The following is a 23,576-nucleotide window of genomic DNA, read 5'->3' as shown; positions in this document are numbered from 1 at the left end:
AGTATAAGCCGGGCTTTACGCTGAGGTGGGCGTTTATCTCCCGCGCTTTGCTCACGTGGCTAATTAAAATATGGTCGTAAACGAAGCTGGTGGGCGTGATCGAATTAAAAAAATTAGCTCTGTTCGAATAGACTGGACATTGCGTTGGTTTCATATGGATTACTTTATCACAGAATATTTGTTGTCGATAAAACTTACTTTGTTTAAAAGTATACATATCAAGCTTTCTATAGACATTGCTCACGTCTTTGTGTTGTGTATTGGCTTGAGTTATAGTATATTTTAATGACGCGTTTATGAATCAGGATGACAGAGTTTTTTTTTTTACAAATAATAATTAGTATATTAGCACAAACAATGTCAAACAATTTAAAAAATGACAATGTAATTAAAGAATTTAAATTTTGTAAACTATCCCTTTAATAAATTTTTTTAATCACTATGATCTTAATCTGTTTTGTTTGCTTCATTTACTATCTTCAGAAAAAAAAAAAACTAACTCCTTTAAGGTTTTTCTTCATCAGAAGGACATCTCCTTATAGTCACTCCAGTCCCATCAGGGTCAAGTGTGTAAAGAACCGTAGAAATGCAAAACCCTAAACTTTAAGCTTGAAAATGGTGAAATTAGGCCTGGCAATCAAGAGATCACATACCTTAGTGCACTGTCCACTGGTGGTCAGGTGTACATCACACAGTCCTCTTCGAAGAGGGTGTGACATACTACATAAAAAACTACACGTGTCCTCACGGTATGAGCAGGAACGTCTGTTCAATGGGGCCAAACACGACGACCTACAAAACCGCTCCCCTCACACTGACCTTTGGTGCCGAGAAGATGGCCAAAGATGCCCTGATTCCACCATATGTCTTGGTGACTGGGGATGAGCAGGACCACTTTTCAAGAGGGGGCTTCCTTGACTCTGGAAGGAACAGTCGAACATGTGAGTGATTTAAACTCAATTATCAAACACTGTCCAAAACATTATTAATTAATATGTAACAATTGATATTTTAATTTAAAATACCTTTATAGATGCAGGTTGCAAGGATGACAACTGTGAGGGATACAGAAGTCCCCATCTTGGATCTGGAGATCAAAAGCGGCTCCAGAATCCTTGAGGTGGACCAGGCCCTGACCAAGCTCCAAATAAATGATAAAGTCAACATCTGTCACCTCCGTACAAATGCCAAGGCCTTGAAGTTGAATTCAACCATCTACACAACTGTGGAGGTATGCAACATACACAGTGCAGGGCAACTCTGGCCCTCTGTCCTGAAGCATAATCAAATATGCCTGTCTTTAATCTTCAGGAAATCCAAAAGACTCTGGCAAGACTTTTTCAGTTGTGTACATTTACAAACAATTGAAAAATCATGGTTATTTTTTCTACTAACTTTGTCTGTTTCGTACTCAAAATACCAATACAATGTTGTTTCCCTATGTATTTCATAGACATCCATTGATTTTTATATCAGGCTACTGATATCAGGGGTTGTCCAAACTCATGCACGGTTTAGCTCCAAACCTAATTAAACACAGCTGAACCAGCTAATCAAGGTCTTACTAGGCACACTAGAATCCTCCAGGACTGTTTGAAGAAATCCTAAAGACTTTGGCAAGATTGTTCAGTTGTGTTTGATTGTCATTTTTGTTATTTTCTCCTAAATTATCATGTGGGATTTTCATTTGGAGAGATAACATAACAACAATGTGAAATCATTGTTATGTTATCTCTCCAAATGAAAATCCCAAAACTTTGTGGTCTCTTACGTTTTTCATGAATGTCCGGTCCACTATATAGTCATTGATCCAGTGAAGTGCAACTAGAATTTGGTAGCACACACTGTGTGGTTATCTTCCCAATGTGAAGCACATCTACTTGGTCCTGCTGCTGACCAAACAGACGCCGCTGTGAAATATCCAGCTGAAGATCCTGAACGTCTTCCAGAGTGCCATGAATTGAACTGGCAGCCAAAAAAACTTCCCTTCACTGAGATTCCTGGGCCTGTTGGTGATGCTGCTGCTCTTGATTCAATAAAACCTTAAGACTTTATTGAGCTGTTAATTTTTTTGTACTAATACAGATCATTGTTGATCAGACCAACCTGTATGCAGATCAGAGTATTCATGCTATGGACAGTACTTTAAAACATGCTAGAATTCATGCATGGAAGCCAGTCACTTCCTGCGGCTGTTTTTACTAACTGGTTGATACCAGAAGCCTGAACTCTAAATTTACTGGTTTACAGATTAAATGCTACCCCCTACTTCAGCAAGGTCATGTCTTACATCGGGTTTGAAATCATATAGAGATTTCTTCACTTCAATGATAATACAACAAAGCCAGCCAATGACACTGACAGGCTGAACAAAGTCTGCACAAACATTTGCATTGATGAGGGGATGCTTCTGTGGTGTGGGCGCCTAGCTTTCAAGGTGTACAATCCTCAAAAACCAATCAAATATGGAATAAAATCCTACATCTTGTGTGATTCTGAAACGAGGTACTGTTTAAAAAACATGAAGTCCTATTGTGAAGAAAGTGCTGCCCTGAAAGACATGGTTGTCTCTCTTTTTTATAGCTTAGCAGGTCATGGTTAAAGATTATTTATGGTTCATTTTTACAACTCTACCACTGTGTAAACATCTACTTGATTTGAAAAACCCATTTCTGTGGTTGGAGTATGGCAGAGGCCACCAAGAAAAGAAATGCTAATGAATGGAGATAACAAATTCGATCAAAACATTGGGTACTACTCTTTTGTCAGGAAGTCACACAAATGGACAAAGAAATTTGACATTTCTGTTGCAGATCAGTTGGTCAATGCTTTGTCATTTACAAAGCAAAAAACTCACAAGATAATTGTAAAACTCTCCTCTCTTTCATCCAGTGTTATAAAATCATGGACCAGCCAAGAACAGGCTGGTGGTGGTGAAGAAATAGATGACCCTCCAACTGAAAAATGAATTACCTTCTTTCTTTCTTTTTTTTTTTTACCTTTTTGGTCCGATTGCGTCTAGTTTCTAAAAGCAACACTTGACAAGAAGATGCAGTGTTTGTGCACATAAATGGTTTGTGAAGTGAGACTTCACTCTCTTATGAAAGCCTCCTTGCATTCTGGTAATTGTTGCAGTTTACCACTCAAAGATAAAAATACAGTGCCTAATATTTATTCACCAAGTTATAATTTTATAAATTTTTTAATGTTTATTTAATTTTGAAGATTTCTTTTATGAAAGAATATGACATCTGAGTGTATTTAGTTTGAAAAATACTTTGATAAAATTGCATTTTTATATATATTATTTTTTTGTCAAAAATGTTGTTTCTGATGAAACCTATTTGAACTCGTGGTGATAAAACATAACTGTTGTTTTTAATGTAAAAGCAGTTTCGGTTCTTTATTTTGATATGAGATATGTTCATATATTCACAGCAGAAAATATTCCGAGGGCTGTTAAATTTAGGTGAAAACCATCAAAAATATTGGTGGTTTCTGGAACCTTAAAAAAATGTAAACTTTTTTGTTTCATCATTTCTTATCAGGTCCTTAGAAATTGTTGCACTAAAGCTGTACACTAATGTATGTTACGCAACAGTGAAAAATGTACATCAAGGTGAGTTTGGTCAGTCATACATACAATGAAAAGACAGTATTCTTCAAAAAAAAATGTAATGATTCAAGACAAAATTGAATCCTATTAAAATCATGTAGGAATTATCCTACAGAATGTCTTGTCCTTTGAGAAGATCCTATAATTCTAATTGGAATCCTTTAGGTTTTTTTGACAAGGGAATATTTTGGTTTTCTTTTGAAACTTTTCACACACTGTTTGCAGGTGTAAGGCCTGTCTCCAGGGTACGGAGATGGACACTCAAGTTAGTGACTTGGACTCGAGTCGCACTTTTATAGACTTCAGACTCGACCTGAAATGACTCCAGACTTGACTTGAGGAAAAGAACTAGTGAATATTTTAAAAGCAACTTGAGATTTTTTTAAAAGGCGTAGCCATTACTTGACTTGAGACTCAACTGAGACTCATGACCAAAGACTCAAGACTTGACTCAGACTCCAGCGATAAAGACTTCAGACTTGACTCAGACTCTGGCAGGATCTCATGTGGACTGTTAATGTTTCCAGGATTTCTAAAACATCTTCCACTCTATTTGCAGTTTAAAGACTTCTCTCCAGTGTGAACTCTCATGTGCACTGTAAGGTTTCCAGGATGACTGAAACGGTTTCCACATTGACAGCATGTGAAAGACCTCTCTTCTGTGTGAATATTCATGTGGGCTTTAAGGTTTCCTTTTCGAGCGAAACTCTTTCCACACTGTTGGCAAATGAAAGGCTTCTCTCCAGTGTGAATTTGCACGTGACTTGTAAGGTGTCCTTTTTGAATAAACATCTTCCCACAATGTTGGCAGAGGAAAGGCTTCTCTCCAGTGTGAATATTAATGTGAGTTTTAAGGGCTCGTTGTTGTTTGAAACTCTTTCCACACTGAAAGCAAGTGAAATTACTCCTAGTTCCTGTCTTTGAGCTATTTTTTGTGTAGAAGTCTTCACAGACTGTAAGGAACAAAAAGATTTTTTCTCCAGTTATGAAATCATGAAGTGTCTCATTCTGATCTTTCTCTTCAATTTCATTCAGTACGTCCCTCTCCATTTTCAGTTCTGTTAGGTCTAAGGTGGAAAAACAAAGAAATAAAAGTAAAACACAGTTTAATGGCACAAAACAATTAATATCTAAACACAACTGAATATACGTAATATGTAATGCATGTATGCTAGATCCTATACTAGGGTGTTCAAACCTGATCCTGAGTTTAAGCTGGCCATTATACCACTTAGACATACCACCAATTAATTGCAAACAAATCTAGATAATGTAATGACAGAGTTGAGGAAATCTAGGTATTGACTGATCTCAGACAAGGAAAAAAAGAAAAGGGGATTCATTTCCCACTCAACCGTCAGATGATAATAGTATCACTAATAATTCCTTCTGAGGTTTTATTAAAGGGGCAAATGATGTTAGCCAGTCATAAAAGTGGGCTGTTACACTGACCTCTTAAATGGAAAACACCACAAAACTGATTGTTTAAGTCAGAAAATGAGAAACAGGGTGGAAAACGGCCATAAATCAGTCAATTTTGAATGTATTTTGTCAAAAACTTTAGTAATATAACAATTACACCTCAGGTAACATAATATACAAATAAATAAACACATCAGGACACGTCCTTTAAAAGAAAACAGGCAATATTTTTGCAACAATTGAAAGTGAAAAAGTTAAAGTAACACACACATCCGGAGCAACGGTCAACTCTGTCAACTAATGCTGTTGTAAGCTGAAGGTTCAAGTTGCCAAATGCCAGCTTCGTCTTGGAGAGAATCTGCAAAGAGCATTGGGACAAAATCCCCCCTGAGATGTGTGCAAACCTGGTGGCCAACTACAAGAAACGTCTGACCTCTGTGACTGCCAACAAGGGTTTTGCCACCAATACTAAGTCATGTTTTTCAAAGGGGTCAAATAATTATTTCACTCATTTAAATGCAAATGAATAATAAAAAAAAAAAAAAAAAAAAAATGTGTTTTTCTGGATTTGTTGTTATCCTGCTTGTGACTGTTCAAATAAAACCACTATTAAAATTATAGACTAATCATTTCTTTGTCAGTGGGCAAACATACACAATCAGCAGAGAACCAAATAATTATTTTACCCACTGTACTAATTTTAACATTTAGGCTATTTAGAAAGCATCGTTTGTTAAATCTTGGGTATTAAAGTCCTGTGAGAGACAGAGAGAGATCAGGGCAAAATAAGACTGAAAAGGAAAATTGAAGTGAAGGTGCAGTTCAGGAGAGGACTTTTAATTAATTTACATGTTGCATTGTCACCAGGGAGCAGAGGACTCAACTCTCAGAAATAAAAGGAGAACTTAGACACTCACCTCTGGAGCGACATGCTCATATGCAACTCTCTAAATTGAGTTAGGGTTAGGATAGCACTGCCAACCAAGCCATAAGAGCAGTCACATGATGGGAGCTCCTGGGAGAAGCATGCTCATAATTGACCCTATAATGAGCACAGAGGCGATCACCAGGAAGGCCAGTTAAGGAAAGGCCTAATACACCTGGTATGGTTGCCTCATGAAGCTCCATAGAGCAGAGGGCTTAATTCTCAGTGATGAGAGGGGGACCCAGACATTTTCTCTGGGAGCGTTGTGCTCATAGGAGACCCTCGAGAGTGAATGGAGCACTGTCAAGCTCAAAGACAGGAGCAGCCTAACAGAGAGGCAAAAAAGGCCTAAGAACCTGAGATGACTGCACAGAGCTCACAGAGAAGAGTCCTTAGCTCTCAGATCGAGAGAGCTCACTTGCTCAATGCGATACAGTGATATCACCACGAATAAATCAATGTTTGGGGAACACCACAGCACAACAACCTGAGCCCGACTCAAGTCTACTCATCACCTTAACTTTAACTGTGTTTGCAGTTGGTGCCACTAGCCAGACTGATTAACAAACACAGACCGGATAACTTTGGGCCAGGGGTCTGTTCTTCGTACATTGCTTACTACATCCAGGATCAAATGACACATCTAACTAACTATGAGCTCGCTATTCCGGTTCTCCGAAAGCACCTGTTGTTGATGATTAGTATAGCTGGATGAAGTTATTTGAGATCACTGGGTGGCTTAAAAGGGGCTACATATCGATAGTAGAAACATTGATCGGCAACTCTTTGATTGGTCGGCGAAAAATGTCGAAGGAGTGCGCTCAGTATTTTTCTGCAGCAGAGCAAGAACTTTTGATTGAGGGATTTCAGGAGTTTCAGAGTTTAATTAAAACGCAAGGGGACTATGCAAAGGCTGCAAAAGCAAGGAGAGAGGGCTGGCAGAAATTTGCTGACAAATTAAACTCGTAATATTATATTATATTATATAGTATTATATTTTATTTTATCCTCTTTCACATTAGAGCCACAACAGGACCCACTAGAACATGGGAACAAGTAAAAGTGAAATATAAGAATATTCTACAGAATGGTAATATTTATCATATTGCTTTAAGTCTTTTGAAAAGAGACTCTGAAATAATCAGTTTGTTTGTTTATAACAGCAACCAAGAAAAGGGTAGAGCAAAAAAAGACAGGTGGTGGTCCTGCACCCCCTCGTCACACCCCTGCAGGGATACAAAGGGATGTGTAACATCCTATTGGTCTAAATAATAATAATAATAAAAAATAAAATAAATATAGCTGCAAGCAGCAATTACCGGGGTTCGAGTATTTAAGGCCTTTACGGCTTCTATACCGTTAGGGTGTTGGCCAACATAAAATATATGGTTGACACTAGAACATATCCAAACTATTGTGTTCATTAAGCATGATTACAGACACAGACAGACGCACACATATTTTGTTGCACATAAGAGATTTGTACAATAAATGATAAGTGACAACATGCTTAAGTCTTGTGTTTTTAAGATTCGATATATCATTGTCATGTTTCACTGTAATAATAATCATGTGTAATTGTCAAATATGATATCTGTATAAATTAAGTTTTAAACTTTGGCTAAATGTGATTTGAAAAGTTATAACAGTGATTTAGTATCACTTACATATAAATTCAAAACTACATAAAGCCATTAAACCCTACAAAGCACTGTTCTAGAAATATGTGCAAGCCCATTAGTGGCATTCTACTGCCATCTAGTGGCTATAGTTGTAATTTTGTTGAAATAGAGGTGCATTGTTTTAAGCTTTATAACTATTAAATTGCCTTTTTTTTGCCCAGTGTCCATAAACATATGCTTGTTTTGAATAATATAATACATAATTAGGTTTGTGAATTTTTGTGTTTTATTTCAGTATTTGTAGACTTTAATCTACACTAGATAAAAAGCATGTTAAGAAATGGCTCTGTTATAGCTGTCCAAATGCAAAACTTCAACATTTTTTTGATAATTATTGACTAAGAGAGTCTGGAGAATTGTACTGCACTGATTTTATTGAGTATGGGTTGAAAACCCAGAACGAGTTCACCAAAGTATGTTTTTAAAATTATCTCACGTATTAAAAGAACAGTTTGATTGACAACATTGGTCCTAGAGGCAAAGTTGTTCAGAATGAGGAGATCTATCATATGATATGAAGATATAGTGTATATGTGAAGATATTGATGTTTAATTGGGTTTTTAGTTCTATATACAATAGAAATATCATGTTTTTGACACCTTTTTAACTGTTATAGCGCCACCTATGGTCCGATCGTCATGAAACTTTGCATGCTTGTTAACGGTCATCTGTAACATGTTGTCACCCGTTTTTGTAAAGTTTTGAGTTTTTGTTTAGGTTTTATAGGCTTTTGGATATATATTGCCACGCCCCCTTTATTAAATGAGCCCATTATAGCCAACCAAAGGACAAAATTCAACATTTTTTTGATAATTATTGATCTAGAGAGTCCAGAGAATATTACTGCAGTGGTTTGATCCAGATCGGGCGAAAAACCTAGGACTAGTTCGCAAAAGTAGGTTTTTAACATATTTGTGAATAATTAATGAATGATTTGATTGACAGCAATGGTTCTTGAGTCAAAGTTTCTCTGCATGTGGGGATCTATCAAATGATATGCATATTGTGTGGATGTGTGAAACGCCGAGCGATTACAGAGCCAAAAAATCTCGTTAGCGCCAACTAGTGGCCGATTTCTTTCAAAATTCTTACAGACCTTTAGGGCCGTGAGTCGAACATGCCCACCGAGTTTCATTCCGATCGACTTCCGTTAACCTTGTCAAATAGGTGCTCAAACTTCATTGGCCAATGGCGGCCATGTTTTTTGAGATACGCAAATGTCCTCATAGACACTTTTGCCCCTTTGGTCCAAGTCACTGCATACCAATTTTCAAGTCGATCGGACTAACGGCTGTGTATTTATAGCTGTTTATATGTTTTTTCCGCCTTATAGCGCCACCAAGTGGACAAGCTCCGCAATTGTTTTTGATTTGACCAAAGATTAAGCTTATACACGTATGTGTCGAGTTTGGTGAAGATATGTCATTCCATTCAAAAGTTATAGCCATTTTAGTTAAAGTGGCCCCATCACTTTCGAACGTTTTGGTGGCTCTTTGCGACCGTGAGTCAAAAGTTCAACTTTTTTTTGATAATTATTGATATTCAGTGTCCAGAGAATATTTCTGCACTGGTTTGGTTCCGATCGGGCGAAAAACCTAGGACTAGTTCGCAAAAGTAGGTTTAGGACAAATTTCAAAATGGCGAAAAAATTTGCATACCGGAAATGAAATCGGAGATAGCCACTTTGTTTCGATTGAGCCAAGGATTCCAATGATATAAGACACTTGAGTCTAGGACAAACGGTTTAGGAGTTATGATAGGTTTCGCGTTTTGGTTCGCTATAGCACCACCTATGGTCCGATTGGGCTGATTCTTTGTGAGGTTCTCCTCGATTTTTGCTCTATCATCTGACCAAGTTTCAAGTCTCTAGGCCTTACGGTTTGGGCTGCCCGTTCAGTTTTACGGCGGAAAAATAATAATAAAAATCCTAACAATTACAATAGGGATTCAGTGCTACGCACTCGAACCCCTAAAAATTCCATTGCACAGGACAGTGGAGCAACCCTGTCAGATGACTGTGGTTTGGAGGAAGTACCTGTAAGTGCATGCATAATTTGGCCTGAATTTGTATCTACTTGTGTACTTCTATGTATTTCTGACTCAAATAATGTGCATAACCCTGACTCTCTGAAAATTCTTGAGTCAAACCCTGATCCGGGCCATTTAGCTCAAGTCACACACCATCTAAGAGATTTCATTATATGTGAACACACTCCTTTCCATTATATAGCACCATCTAAAATATTAGTATTACTCACCTGCACATTTATACTGTGAACCCCCTTTCGATTGACAAAATCCCCTTCATTGTGGTTCGGAAGGGGGGGGGGGGGATGTGTGTGCAGTCTATGGTACCAATCACATTAGGAAAGCCTGGGGACAACCCAGCTATAGTTACAGACATAGGTCATGATTGCATGACATACATTATCATAATTCAATGTACCTGCAATAGAGAAATATTTTCTATAGCCATGGTCTCTCATCTTGATTACACAAAGTAATTTACTATTACTAATGTAAAATATAAATTAAATCTGAAATAATCAAATATATGAAATAGAATTAATAGTAGGCCCACATTTCCCTTTTTTAGAAAATGACCTGTATGTATCTGTTTGAAATCAATAAGGGAGAAACAAATACTGCATTATCTTTAGTTACATTGATAATATTTATTTATGGAAAACTATGTTTAAGTGACATATGCACTTTTCAAACGACAGACTACAATTTTTTTTAAATAAAATACCCTGCATCACATATTCATCTTTGACTTGTAATATTTGACTTGTAATACAAAATTAATTGGGAAAACTACGCAGTTGCTTTCGTATAAATGAAGCGGACATAACTGAGTGGCCGTGATCTAATCCTGTTTACATAAAGTAAGCCTGCTCCAGAGCAGGTTTAGGCTTACGGATCTGTTGCTATGACAGCAAGTCCTGGATGAGCGTCGAAGAACCGAACGATCCAAGATCACGCAAAATCGTCAACAATCAAATCCAGCTAACTTAGATAGCGAGGTACGAAGAACGGACCCCAGGTGTGTGTATCTGATGTAAACGTCTATACCAGTGATTCTCAAACTCTTTACAGTGGAGTGAGCACTGCTACTTAGACCAAACACCTTTTTTTTTACATAAAGGATAATATGTGACCCTGGACCACAAAACCAGTCTTAAGTCGCTGGGGTATGTTTGTAGCAATAGCCAAAAATACTTTGTACGGGTCAAAATTATTGATTTTTCTTTTATGCCAAAAATCATTAGGAAATTAAGTAAGATATTTTGTAAGATTCCTACTATAAATAAATCAAAATGTAATTTTTGATTAGTAATATGCATTGTTAAGAACTTAATTTGGACAACTTTAAAGGTGATTTTCTCAGTATCTAGATTTTTTTGCACTCTCAGATTCCAGATTTTCAAATAGATAATATGGTCAAATATCCTAACAAACCATACATCAGTAGAAAGCTTATTTATGGAGCTTTCATGTGATGTATACATCTCAGTTTTGTAAAATTTAACCTTATGACTGGTTTTGTGGTCCAGGGTCACACTGTGTGAAGACGCACACAGGTTCTGTTGTGGATTTTGTTGGAACTATTATTATTTTGTTTTATTCCTGTTTTTATAATAAAAGTATAATTTGGCTGGTCATAAATACATCTAAATTTAACCTGAATGTTTGTGCTTTATATTTACAGACGTTTTCTCCTATTTTGTACAGTTTTTCTGTATGTCCTACATTGTATTGTTTTAAAAATAACAACAAAAAATACGTTGGTAAATGAAATGATCTTACTAGAAGAACTGCATGAAAAAGTATCATCTGTTCCATTTGTATAATCTCAGTGAGCTTTGATGAGGTTTCACGCATGCGCAGTAAGGTGAATTTAAAGTTTTCTGACATTTCGGTGTGGATGAGAAACTTTTGGAAAATGCTTGAAAATGCTAGTGTGGATGGAGAATATTTTAAAACAAAAAGGCTGTTTTCAGTTGTATGCGGATTAATTTAGGTGTAACCTGGCTGTTTTATTTGCTTACCAAATACTTTACATGAACAAATGTATGCAGTATCCAAATATGACTACTCACATTTCAAGGTTTGCATTTGCGCAAAATAACAAAACAAGTAATTTTCTTACTTTTGCATAATTAGCCAAAGAGCTTGAAATAAAAGGTTTTAATATTAAAAGCAAATATTTGGTTTAATGTAACAGAATTTAAATATATATAAATATATATATATAATTTAAATAACAAATGCATACTGTGAAAGCAAGATATTCAGTGTTAATATTTGTCATGTGATCTCAAAACTTCTGTTGAATGTCTCCACATTTCTAGACTCCTGTGACATTATTCATAAATACAATTCATTTCAGCTTTGAGAATAAAAACCAACCTGTTTGTTCCTCAGTATCTTCATGTTTGACTCTGAATGCCTCTTCAATGTCTTCATTCTCCTCTTTAATAAACACCATCTTTGTTTGTTCCTCAGTATCTTCATGTTTGACTCTGAATGTTTCTTTAATCTTCATTTCTTCACTCTCCACTTTAATAAACACCATCTTTATAATAGTGTCACATGGATCTCTGCTGATTCTCCAGGAGTTTTTCTGTGTGTTTGAACACTTTTTCCTGTTTAAGATGAGAATAATTAATAGAAAGAAAAATGCATGCAAACTAAATCTCTGGGTGCGTCTCAATCAGCTCCTAGTTCAGTAGTCAGTGCACTAGTAAGACAGAGATGATATACAGTATATACAAATTACACAGGACGTGCCGCTGAATCGAATCACTGAATCATTTCACAAATGATTTGATTCAAATGACTCGGATTCTCTCATCACTTCTTATCATCACACGATTGATTCATGATAGAGAGAGCGAAATGAGACGCACCTTCTGTTACTAAAGGCTAATGCTTGGTTTAACTAAGTATCTAAATCACTAAATAAAGCATTGAAACGTTACATTTAACAATACTGCATTTATTTTACAAAGCTTGAAAAAAAAACGCTTTAATTGATGTAACAGTTTGCATTATATAAAAACACATAACTACAAACCTTGGCTGCGTTCGAAACCGCATACTTCCATACTATATAGTAGGCAAAAAGCAGTAGGCGAGCAAAAAAGTATGTTTGAATGTTCAGTATTCATAAAAGAGTAGGCGAGAATAAGTAGGCGAGTGCACTAATTCTCGCGAGATTCGGACGAACGTCTACTTAAAGTGCGTTCGAATATGCCTACTTACCTACTATATAGTAGGAAAAAAGAGTACGTGAAGAAAGAAGTACGTTCGAAACCTCAGTATTCATAAAAGAGTAGGCGAGAAATCCCCGGATGTCCTACTGCTTCAGCCCAGATTCTGAAGTGTTCATCTGATGCACACTTTTCAATCCCAGGAGGCCACAGGAGGCTAAAACGTCATCATCGAATGTGATTGGGAACCGCAACGAGAGTGTTTACAAATGTGAGTATTACAAACCAAAACACGGTTCCCTGTCTTAAAATCGTATTTGTTGAGCTGTATCGTAAACTGCTGATTTGCATAAGGTGTCAATACGTGTAACGTTAAAGTATATTTGTGATTTCGCTGTAAAACACGTTTTATTACGTATAGCGACCGTAGCATCTTAAAGATGATTACTAAATGTTTAACAACTGACAGGAACATGTTCTGAGATAATTAAATGAGCACATCACAACACCAAACAAACATCTAAACGAGTGATGGACGTTATGTGAGTTTATGTAGAATTCTCTGTTGTCAACACTGCTTTAGATTAATGTAATGTAAATAAACATATAGTTAGTAAACAAGTAAACATGAGTTATCTATTTCATTTGTCTAATAGTACTGTTGATAAATTCAGGAGCATTTGTATTGGATAAAAAGCCAATGAACACAACAGCTACCTCATAAATGTAGTATTGAGCTCATGAATCAGAGGGAGCTGAATCTTGTGTGGATGTTACAGGGACAGATGAGACAAGTATGCTTGTCTGGTGAAGAGTGACTGATGAAGCAGTGCTGCCATCAAAGGCTTTGAGTGAGTACACTACAGACATCTATTTAAACCTTAAGTTGCAGTTTTTTAATAATAAAAAAAACTTTAAGCACTTTTCTGATTCTAGATTTCTGTGCCTTTGTTGCAGATATTTTGCGGTGGAGCAGGACCTGAAAGGAAAGGTGACAGCAGCATTTGTGGGGAAAAAAGTTAAATCTGTAACTTAATATAAAGTTTGGTAATTTTGTTACTTCTAATACAGAGATCTAATGAAATTGTGCTGTTAAAATGACAACTTTTGTATTGTATTTGTGCATCTTTGTATGATCTGAAAAGTCTGCTGCAGACTGGTGTGTGCAGTGAGAAAAGAGAAATCCACAGCAGCATCCTGGAAATGGTCAAGTGTCATCGATGAGACCCTCCATCACTCCACCTGCTCTTTGTCTCATCTGGACCAGATATTGCTGTGGTCTCTTCATCCTCAGAGACCAAAGAGCCAGTGAGAGCATCTAGAGAAAGACTAAAATACCAATATGTCTGAATAAAGCTTTGTTCCATGTGTCTTTATTTATGTTCATGGTTATTTTATTATTTTAGTCATATATCCATGTTGTTATCAGTAAATAAAATATAAGTTTCATTAACATATGCATTAATTAATTACTTGATTAAAAAAAAAAACATGCTTGTTTTACTAAAAAATATAATTAATTATAGGTCAGCATTTATCATTATTATTGATCAGTGCATTCTGAGGTAATCTTAATTTCTAAGCAGTAATACTTACATTTTTTGAGTGTAAAATCCTCAAAAAACACCTCCAAACACAAGATCTTCAAGCAGCTGATCCACGTCTCCTTTGTGCAGATATTGCAAACATGGAGGAAGATGTACTAGGTAGGGTTGTTGTGTTACTGATGCTATGAGGTGTTTGAGCACCTGTTGTGCTTATTTTCATTTTATTACTAATACTACCTAACTTACAATTACAGGCTCAGGGTAAGATGGTATTTATCTTTAACAATGAACAATCATAATGAGAAAAACTAAAAACATAACTATTAGGCTTGCTTACATCATAGTATGCAATTATATACACAGGGAAATATGATTAAATATCTCTGAATAATCAAAATATTCACATCATCGTTTATCAAAAATTGGATTTGTTTTTGTTATTGATAAGCCTCAGGGATGAAAAGAGAAATTTAACAAGAATTTAAGCTAGCTTTGCGTATGGATAAACAATTTTGAATACAAAACAAAAGAAATAACTTATTCAAAAAATTAAGAATTTGGGTTTTCCTGACAAAAATTATTTCTTTAAGAATTAAAAAATACAAAAACCTAAATGAACCCAAAACGTATCTACTACAATCACAATAAAATAACAGCTGTTTCTTCAACATGACCACAAAATGAACAAATTTCAACAATATCAAAATATTTATAGAAAGATGAATTAAACCTGTCGCTATATGTTAAGTTGTTGCACTTGTTATAACGTCGTTGGTCACATGATAACGTCCACATGGCGGAAGACGTGCAGATCACATCCATACTCAACGAGATTTGGCTGTAGAGTACGTACTCTTTTAGCGCGCGTTAAGTAAGTACTTATTGAAATTAAGTACCTACTCATTGAGTATGCGGTTTCGAACGCAGCCCTTGTTTAGATGAATCACAACAGATGAGGAGCGCTGCGCGTCTTAAAGACGTCACATCACCAGACCAAAATAAAAGTCCCACTGTTGCACTCCTCTCCAGAATAACAAACACATCATAGAAATGTTGTCATGTAAAATGTTGTCATGTAAAATTTAATTGTCTATTTATTTATTTCCTTTAATGTACATTTAAAACACTATACTTTCTTTTTCTATACATTGCCATTAAATTCACATAAAACTAGTCAATGCTGTCACGTAACTTACAAAGAGGGTTCCGAGTGTTTAAAGTGCAAATTCATTCACTGTCTCATCGGATTGTTTTAATTGCATTTTGTACTGAAAGCTGAAAAAAAAAAAAAGTTAAGAAGTGGATCTGAAATTTTCTTCCCGTTTCATTTTATTCCGGTAAAGAATAACATGTTCCGAATGGAACGTTCAGGGAATTAACAGTGTGTGCGCCGCTGCTGTAAATGGAGTTTACCAAATATATACCAAATATAATTCTCTATCGCCCTGCCCGCAATATTCACAATCCAAAGATAGGGAAAAGGAGTTTAACCTTGGTATAGTTTGTGTATACCTGCTTGTTATATACATTTTATATTGAAGATATTTACTCGTTAAATTAAGGCCCACCCAAAATTACTACGGCCCATCCAAAGATTAAATCCTGCCGCCGCGTCTGTGTAGGGCCATAGAAAATATGGTTTGTACAGTATGAAAACCATTACGCCTATGGAATGTCCCCTTAGTGATTTAAGCCTAGGTGAACTATAACTTTGTAAAATGTAAACATTTCCTTACAGGCCAGATTTGGAAACTATTTTGCGGAGGCTGGAGAACCAGCTGGATGCACCTGCACCATTTTCCAATTACATAAATGTAATGTGAGACACTGTGCTATCAAGTGTCATGAGAGCATTCAGTCGGCCCAATTTTTTACCGGAAAAAAGGCTGAATGTTGTATTCGTTGATGCGGAAAACACAGGAGAAGGAGCAGTGGATGATGGAGGCCCCACAAGGGAGTTGTTTAGGCTGATGATTGCAGAGCTAAAAAATAGCCAGTACTTTTGCGGACCGGAGGAAGTGAAAAATTTGGCTTTGGTGTCTCGGGGTAAAAAACACAGTTCACTAGCAAAAGTACAAAAGTTCTTTTTTTTTTTTTTGGCAAATCTGTGAACTTGTTTTGTTTGTTTATATTTTAGCTGTGCAGGCAGGAGACTATATAATCATTGGGCAGATGCTTGCGGTTTCCATAATCCATCCTGGAATTACTCCAACCTTCTTTTCTGAAAGACTTTACAGTCTCATCTCACACTGTCCCACACCTTCTGCTGATATTGAAGAAATAGAGGATTGGGAAGTAAGGTAAGAGATCAAAATTTACAAATTGTACAAGAGGGTATTCACATTTTTCACATTAATCTATATATAAAAGTTCCAATTTTGAGATTGGCTCACGAAAGCCTAACCAGAAAATGTATTTTTAAGAGCTATACTTTAGAACGTAAGTTTGAAATAGTTTAAAGATTTACTTAAGTAGCTACTTTTAAAAAGGTAAAGTGTTTAATAGATTGAAAGACTGACAGATAGGAAAGCTACTTTACTTTGACAAGCTGCTAGTAAGTTTTAGTTATGATACTGTCAAGCTAACTGGGCTCCAGAGTCCAGACTGCAGACATTTTGTGGCCTTTTTTCATAATATGAGCACATTTTATTGAAGGTCCAGGTTATTGTCCAACTGATAAGTGCTGACATTTCTGATGCATATGGCAAACAAAATGAAAGTGAAACAAAATTATGCCACTCATTTTGTACTGCAGAGCACGGACCATTTATCAGCTCAGCCCAAAAAGAACAGTGTCAGTGCAAGCTTGCGGGCCGATCTCGATTACATGGCATCGTCACTACACAGCGCTGAGAGATCCAGTGAATAAGTGTTTGAACTTGCCACAGAATTAATAACATCTCTGTGAGATCAAATGTGAAGCATTCAAATTCAGAGCAGAATGCTCTGTTAGGCCCCGATCACACCAAACGCTTCTTTTAGTTCTAAAAACACGAGGCACACAGCACTGCCTTTTTTTGGTGACTTTTAAAAAAAAGAGCAGTGTGCAGTTAATTTAAATATATATATATTAGGTTGTACGTTTTCATAAAGTAAAATCATTAACTGCCTTCCGCTGTAAAAAGTAGTCCCTAACTGCTGCAGCTGTGTTTACGTTGCTAAGGGTGGTTGCTAAGGAGGTTCAATGATACACAGAACGTTGAGTGAAGCGGTCGTAGCAGTGCCGTATCATGAATACGACACAGCTGCTGACCAATCAGAATTGAGGAATGGAACTAACCGTTTTATAAATTTGCATTATACTCCATTTTAATACATTCCATATGAAAAAAAAATCAACAAGATTTTTTTTTGTACTTAAGTATAAAGTAAAGCTATTTAAATAAATAAATAAATAAATAAATAAATAAATACACTGCAGGGCTTAAAACTAAGTCTTTTTTTTTTGTCTACTGGTTAAATTAAAAAAAAAAAAAAAAATTTGCTTGCCCTTCCAGAACTTTCACTGACCCCACAAAAAATAAAATAATTGTTGCCACTCCTTCGTTACCCGGGCGGTGTGTTTGGGATCATTGTCAAGCTGAAAGACCCAGCCACGTTTCATCTTCAATGCCCTTGCTGATGGAAGGAGGTTTTCACTCAAAATCTGACAATATATGGCCCCATTCATTCTTTCCTTCACACAGATCAGTTGTCCTGGTCCCTTTGCAGAAAAACGGCTCCAAAGCATGATGTTTCCACCCTGATGCTTCACAGTAGGTATGGTGTCCTTTGGATGCAACTCAGCATTCTTACTCCTCCAAACACGACGAGTAGAGTTTTTACCAAAAAGTTCTATTTTGGTTTCATCTGACCATATGACATTCTTCCAATCCTCTTCTGGATCATCCAAATGCTCTCTAGCAAACTTCAGACAGGCCTGGACATGCACTGGCTTAATCAGGGGGACACGTCTGGCACTGCAGGATTTGAGTCCCTGGTGGAGTAGTGTTTTACTGATGGTAACCTTTGTTACTTTGGTCCCAGCTCTCTGCAGGTCATTCACTAGGTCCCCCCGTGTGGTTCTGGGATTTTTGCTCACCGATCTTGTGATCATTTTGATCCCACGGGGTGAGATCTTGCGTGGAGCCCCAGATCGAGGGAGATTATCAGTGGTCTTGTATGTCTTCCATTTTCTAGTAATTGCTCCCACAGTTGATTTCTTCACACCAAGCTACTTATCTATTGCAGATTCAGTCTTCCCAGCCTGGTGCAGGTCTACAATTTTGTTTCTGGTGTCCTTTGACGGCTCTCTGGTCTTGGCCATAGTGGAGTTTGAATTGTGACTGTTTGAGGTTGTGGACAGGTGTGTTTTAAACTGATGACGAGTTCAAACCGGAGCCATTAATACAGGTAACGAGTGGAGGACAGAGGAGCCTCTTACAGAAGAAATTACAGGTCTGTGAGAGCCAGAAATCATGCTTGTTTGTAGGTAACCAAATACTAATTTTCCACCATAATTTGCAAATAAATTATTTAAAATGTGATTTTCTGGATTTTTTTTTTTCTCATTTTGTCTCTCATAGTTGAGGTATAGCTATGATGAAAATTACATGCCTCTCTCATCTTTTAAAGTGGGAGAATTTGCACAATCGGTGGCTTAACTTTTTTTGCCCCACTGTACATTACAAGTTGAATTAAGATTCCTGAAATAAAGTCTCTCTTATCACAATGTACATGCAAATTAATATGTAATTAAAATGTGTTATTTTGTACCCTCTTGAATCATTTATTTTTTTCATTTTATAATGACTAGCAGATTCTTTATCAGAATATATTTTTTGTTTGTCAAAGACACTTATAACACTTTTCCAACAGCTTTTTGTAGCATTTCAAAAGTATTTTCTTTTTGTTCTTGAAGACTTAAGGAGGGCCTGAGGACTCTAGGACTGTTGGAGGCTGTTGTTAAAACACAAAGAGGCCTTCAGACCCCTATTTTTCAGCCCACCACAGCCACTTACGGCAGAAGCCCTTGATCAATTATTCGATATTTGCTACTCCACTGCTGGAAGTAACAAGCAGGCAGAAGAAAACACCATAGTTGCATTCTGGAGAGACTACCTTCTAGATGCAGAAGGTAAGTAATTGGACTCAGTGGAAAGGTGGTGGTTTCTTGTATATTAGGAACTGTAAAGCCCTAAAACCGTATGCACCATTAACACACAAAAAAAAAAAAAACACACACAAAAAGAAAAACGGGTTTTCTGATTTACTTTGGCTTAGTTTCTTTAGTAATTAGGCTTCAAAATAGGCTTGAACAATGAGAACATGCCATCCAACAAGAGTGTTATTCCTTGTTTTTTCTTTTTGTGCTAAAGCAGGGGTGTCCAGACTCTGTCCTGGAGTGCTGGTATCCTGAGTTTAGCTCCAAACTTGCTTCAGCACACCTGTTTGGAAGATTCTAGCATGCCTAATAAGACATTAATTAGTTGGTTTGTGTGCTTAATTAGGGTACAAGCTAAAATCCGCAGGATGCCGGCCCTCCAGGACCAGGATTGGACACCCCTGATCTAATTACTGAGCCTTTTCATATTTATTTATTTATTTATTCATTCTTTTCAGAGAGGGCACCTCTAGCTGCACGCTAGGGCTGGGCGATTAATCGAAAAGTAATCGAAATCGACATTCAGAACCTATAATCGATCAAATTTTTCCAGGTCAATTATTTCAATTACTTTCCCTTTAAAAACACTACTGCGTGTGGAGTCACGTAAGAGTAATTTTATTTAGAAGAGATACTGCTTATTTTCTACTTTGAATATTTATTATTATTTTATAAATAATTTAATTGCAAGTTATTTATTTTCACTAATTTAAGAAAAATGTGACTTTTCGTTTTAAGCAATGTGTGCTTTAATTTCAGTTGTTCAACACTAATGTTCAATAAATAATCATAGATAGTAGTTAGTGTGTGCACCCTTCATTCAAAAATCTCTCACTTGTAATATGTGAGCATATTTACTGTACAAAACTTGTCAGTGAACTATGAGGGCAAAAAAAAAAAAATTTAAATATAATTTTATAAATGAATAAAATAATCGTTCATTTAATCGTAAACGGGTTAAAATGTTCAATTAATCGAGATTTTGATTTTAGGCCAAATCGCCCAGCCCTACTGCACGCCACAGAAAATTCTTACATTTGTAACTGGATGCAGTGCTCTTCCCTCAGTTGGATTAAAGCCACAGCCATCAATTGAATTCTTACACCCTGTTGATACTTCACCGTGGGATACTTCACAGAGAGAAAAGTTTCCAACTGCAAACTGTCATGACTCTGGGCTGTGGGTTTCCCTCAGCCACCTGAGGTCGCTGTTTCCCCTTCCCTTGCACTGCACTTCCCTGATTGTATACACCTGTCTTGTGATCGTTACACTCGTCTCAACTCACACCTGTTCACTATTATACAGACTTTAAAGCTGCTCATGTCTCACTCCTCATTCTGGCTGCATTGTCGTCGTGTGTGTTTCTCTGTGTTTTGATCCTGCTCTAGATTGTGTTTCAGTTCTGTTTATTTTGATCTTTGATTCTAGTCGTGTTGGCCTTTTGTTTTGTTTGTTTATTTATTGTTCAATTAAATATATACTTTCCTGTATTTGGACCCAGATCTCCTCCTTCCCAACGTGACACAAACACTTGCATTAACTGCTTGCGTTTCCATTTGCACGAGAACTATGACATTTTTAAGTCTAATATGGACTTTGCCATTTGCAACACACAAGGCATTATCTACCATCTTACTGGATACCACAGCTGTGAGAGGTGTGAAGAGGAGGGTGAATGGTTGGACAAATTAGTATTCAACAGCAAAGATACATTCTCTAGCAGGTCAGATGAAAAGTTTAACCAAAGACACCACTGATCAGAGCAGGCATTCCATGTGTTAGCTCTTTTGTGCTTGATTATATGCACATTGTTTGCCTTGGATTAGTGAGACGCATCCTTTATTATCTGTGCAGGGCCAGTAATCCTCGTAGGCTCTCTCCGAGACAGAGAGCTGAACTCTCCAGTGAACTCATTAGATTGAGGAACACAATGCCCAGTGAGATAGCAAGGAAAACACAGATCCTTTCAAGAGTTGGAGAGATAGAAAACCACTGGTACTCTGTGGAATTGTGGACCTGGAATTGTACCTCCACTTCCTTCGCCTGACAATTGGAATGTTGATCCTTCTTACTGCAGATCGTGACCGGAGAAACCACTTCCTGCCACATACAGCAGACCTCGTCAATCACTTTGTCATCAATAGCTCTAAATGGAAAGAGGTCTATGGAAATTATTTCACTGTCTACAATGTGCATGCCATGAAGCACCTCCACAAAGAAGTTGCACATTTTGATTTTTCATTAAATGATATATCTTATTTCCCTTTTGAGAACCAGCTTAAAACCATCAAGAAGCTTGTCAAGGCCAGCCATAGCCCTTTGGAGAGCTGAGAAGGAACATGCACAAAAAATATGAAACAGAAGTAAAACTCACCTGCAGGCAGTCAGTGTCAGGAAAGCAGGGGGACAGCTGCTTTTTGCTCCAAGGTGGCAGTGAAGCTTTTGTGACTGACAAAAAAACAGATAGCAAATTGTTTTGCAGCATCTATCCAGATGACCAAACCTTCAACCTCTTTGAAAAGCCTTGCCAGTCTAAACTCCTGGACGTTGATTTCATTGGCAGTATCCGCAGCATGGCTACAACACAGCTACTACAAAGGGCATGTTTTCAGGACTTGAAAACAAAAACTGTATATTTACCACATTGTGGAGGATATGCTATACCTTTGTTGCATAATACAGAATGAGAAAAGAACAAACAAACAAAAAAAATTTTTTATTTATTTGGAGAGGGATTTATTTATGTAAACGCCCTGTATAGTTTGGGTCATAAAAATATTTAATTGTTTGTATATATTTATTTCGTATCTATACTATGTCTATTTCTTTTTACATGTATATATGAGTTAAATTTAAGTTACTTTAATGTGTGTTAAGTATGAGTTTGCACTGAACAGTCCAGCTGCATTTTCTAAATTCTGGTGACAGTTTATAGAGTAGAGTTATCATGACAACGGCGGCGCATCCTCAGACAACAAATAGCTTGGGCAACCACTAACTCTTGTCTCTGTCTCTATCATTTATTGTTAAAGAGAGTACTACATTTATGTTTTAATTTAATTAAGTTGCCCTTTCGTAGTTTCAGACATTGTTTTTGCATGGCTGTTTAGATTGAGGGTGACAAACATTTTGAAGGTGTTATCCCAAAAAAATGGATCCAAGAAGATAAAAGGTTGTGAGATGGTCAAACCGATCTCATCCATCAGAAAATGGGGGTTATGTCCTCATAACCCTTCGCCATGGCATGAAGCACAAATTTAAAAGGTTAAATTTAGTCTTATCTCTTTTTTAATTAACTGTAGAAGAGTACACCTTAATGATTATGATAATTTTTGGTGTTGTAGTAGTTCAACTAGTAGAACAGGGTGCTAGCAATGCTGCTAGTCATTGGTTTGATTCATGGGGTACAGGGGGTGGCGTTCACCTTTTACCTGGGGTCTCTATACACAGCATTGACTAAGTGTTGCACAATGGAAGTCGTACAACGTCTTCCCTATCCACCTTCCTCTTGGGTAAAGAGTAAACATTCACATAGCGTTAGCTCAACAAGGCTCAGAGAGCAACGGCATCCAAAACAAAGTAACAACAAAGCAAAACAATGAATCGAAAGGTGGTGAGGTTTACTAGAAGTCAAACAAAACACAAAAGAATTTCGACATAAATCAAAAAACACAAAGACAAGCAAAAACCACAAAAGTACGGAAGCAAAAAACAAAACAGCGCTCTGCATGCAATCCTTCCAGCATCCTTTTAACTTTGCCGGTAGAAACTTCATTGATTGACAGCTTACTGAGCCAATCAGCAGTCACAGGATGCAGCCTAAAGATTGGCAGAGGAAAGAACGAACAAGAGCGAACAGGGGGAAAAAATAAACACGAGCACTCCCACAAGGACATTTATGGACTCTTATGTATCATCAAAATCGTTGATTCATATTGGCGGAAATGAGAAGACAGTACGCTTTGAATTCTCATATCTTGTAAACGCAAATTTTGTTGTTGTTTTGAAGCACACTAGCTTATAG

The sequence above is a fragment of the Garra rufa genome, chromosome 2 (assembly GCF_049309525.1).
Source record: "Garra rufa chromosome 2, GarRuf1.0, whole genome shotgun sequence".
In the NCBI taxonomy this organism is placed as follows: Eukaryota; Metazoa; Chordata; class Actinopteri; order Cypriniformes; family Cyprinidae; genus Garra; species Garra rufa.
Note: the sequence above shows the minus strand (reverse complement) of the source record.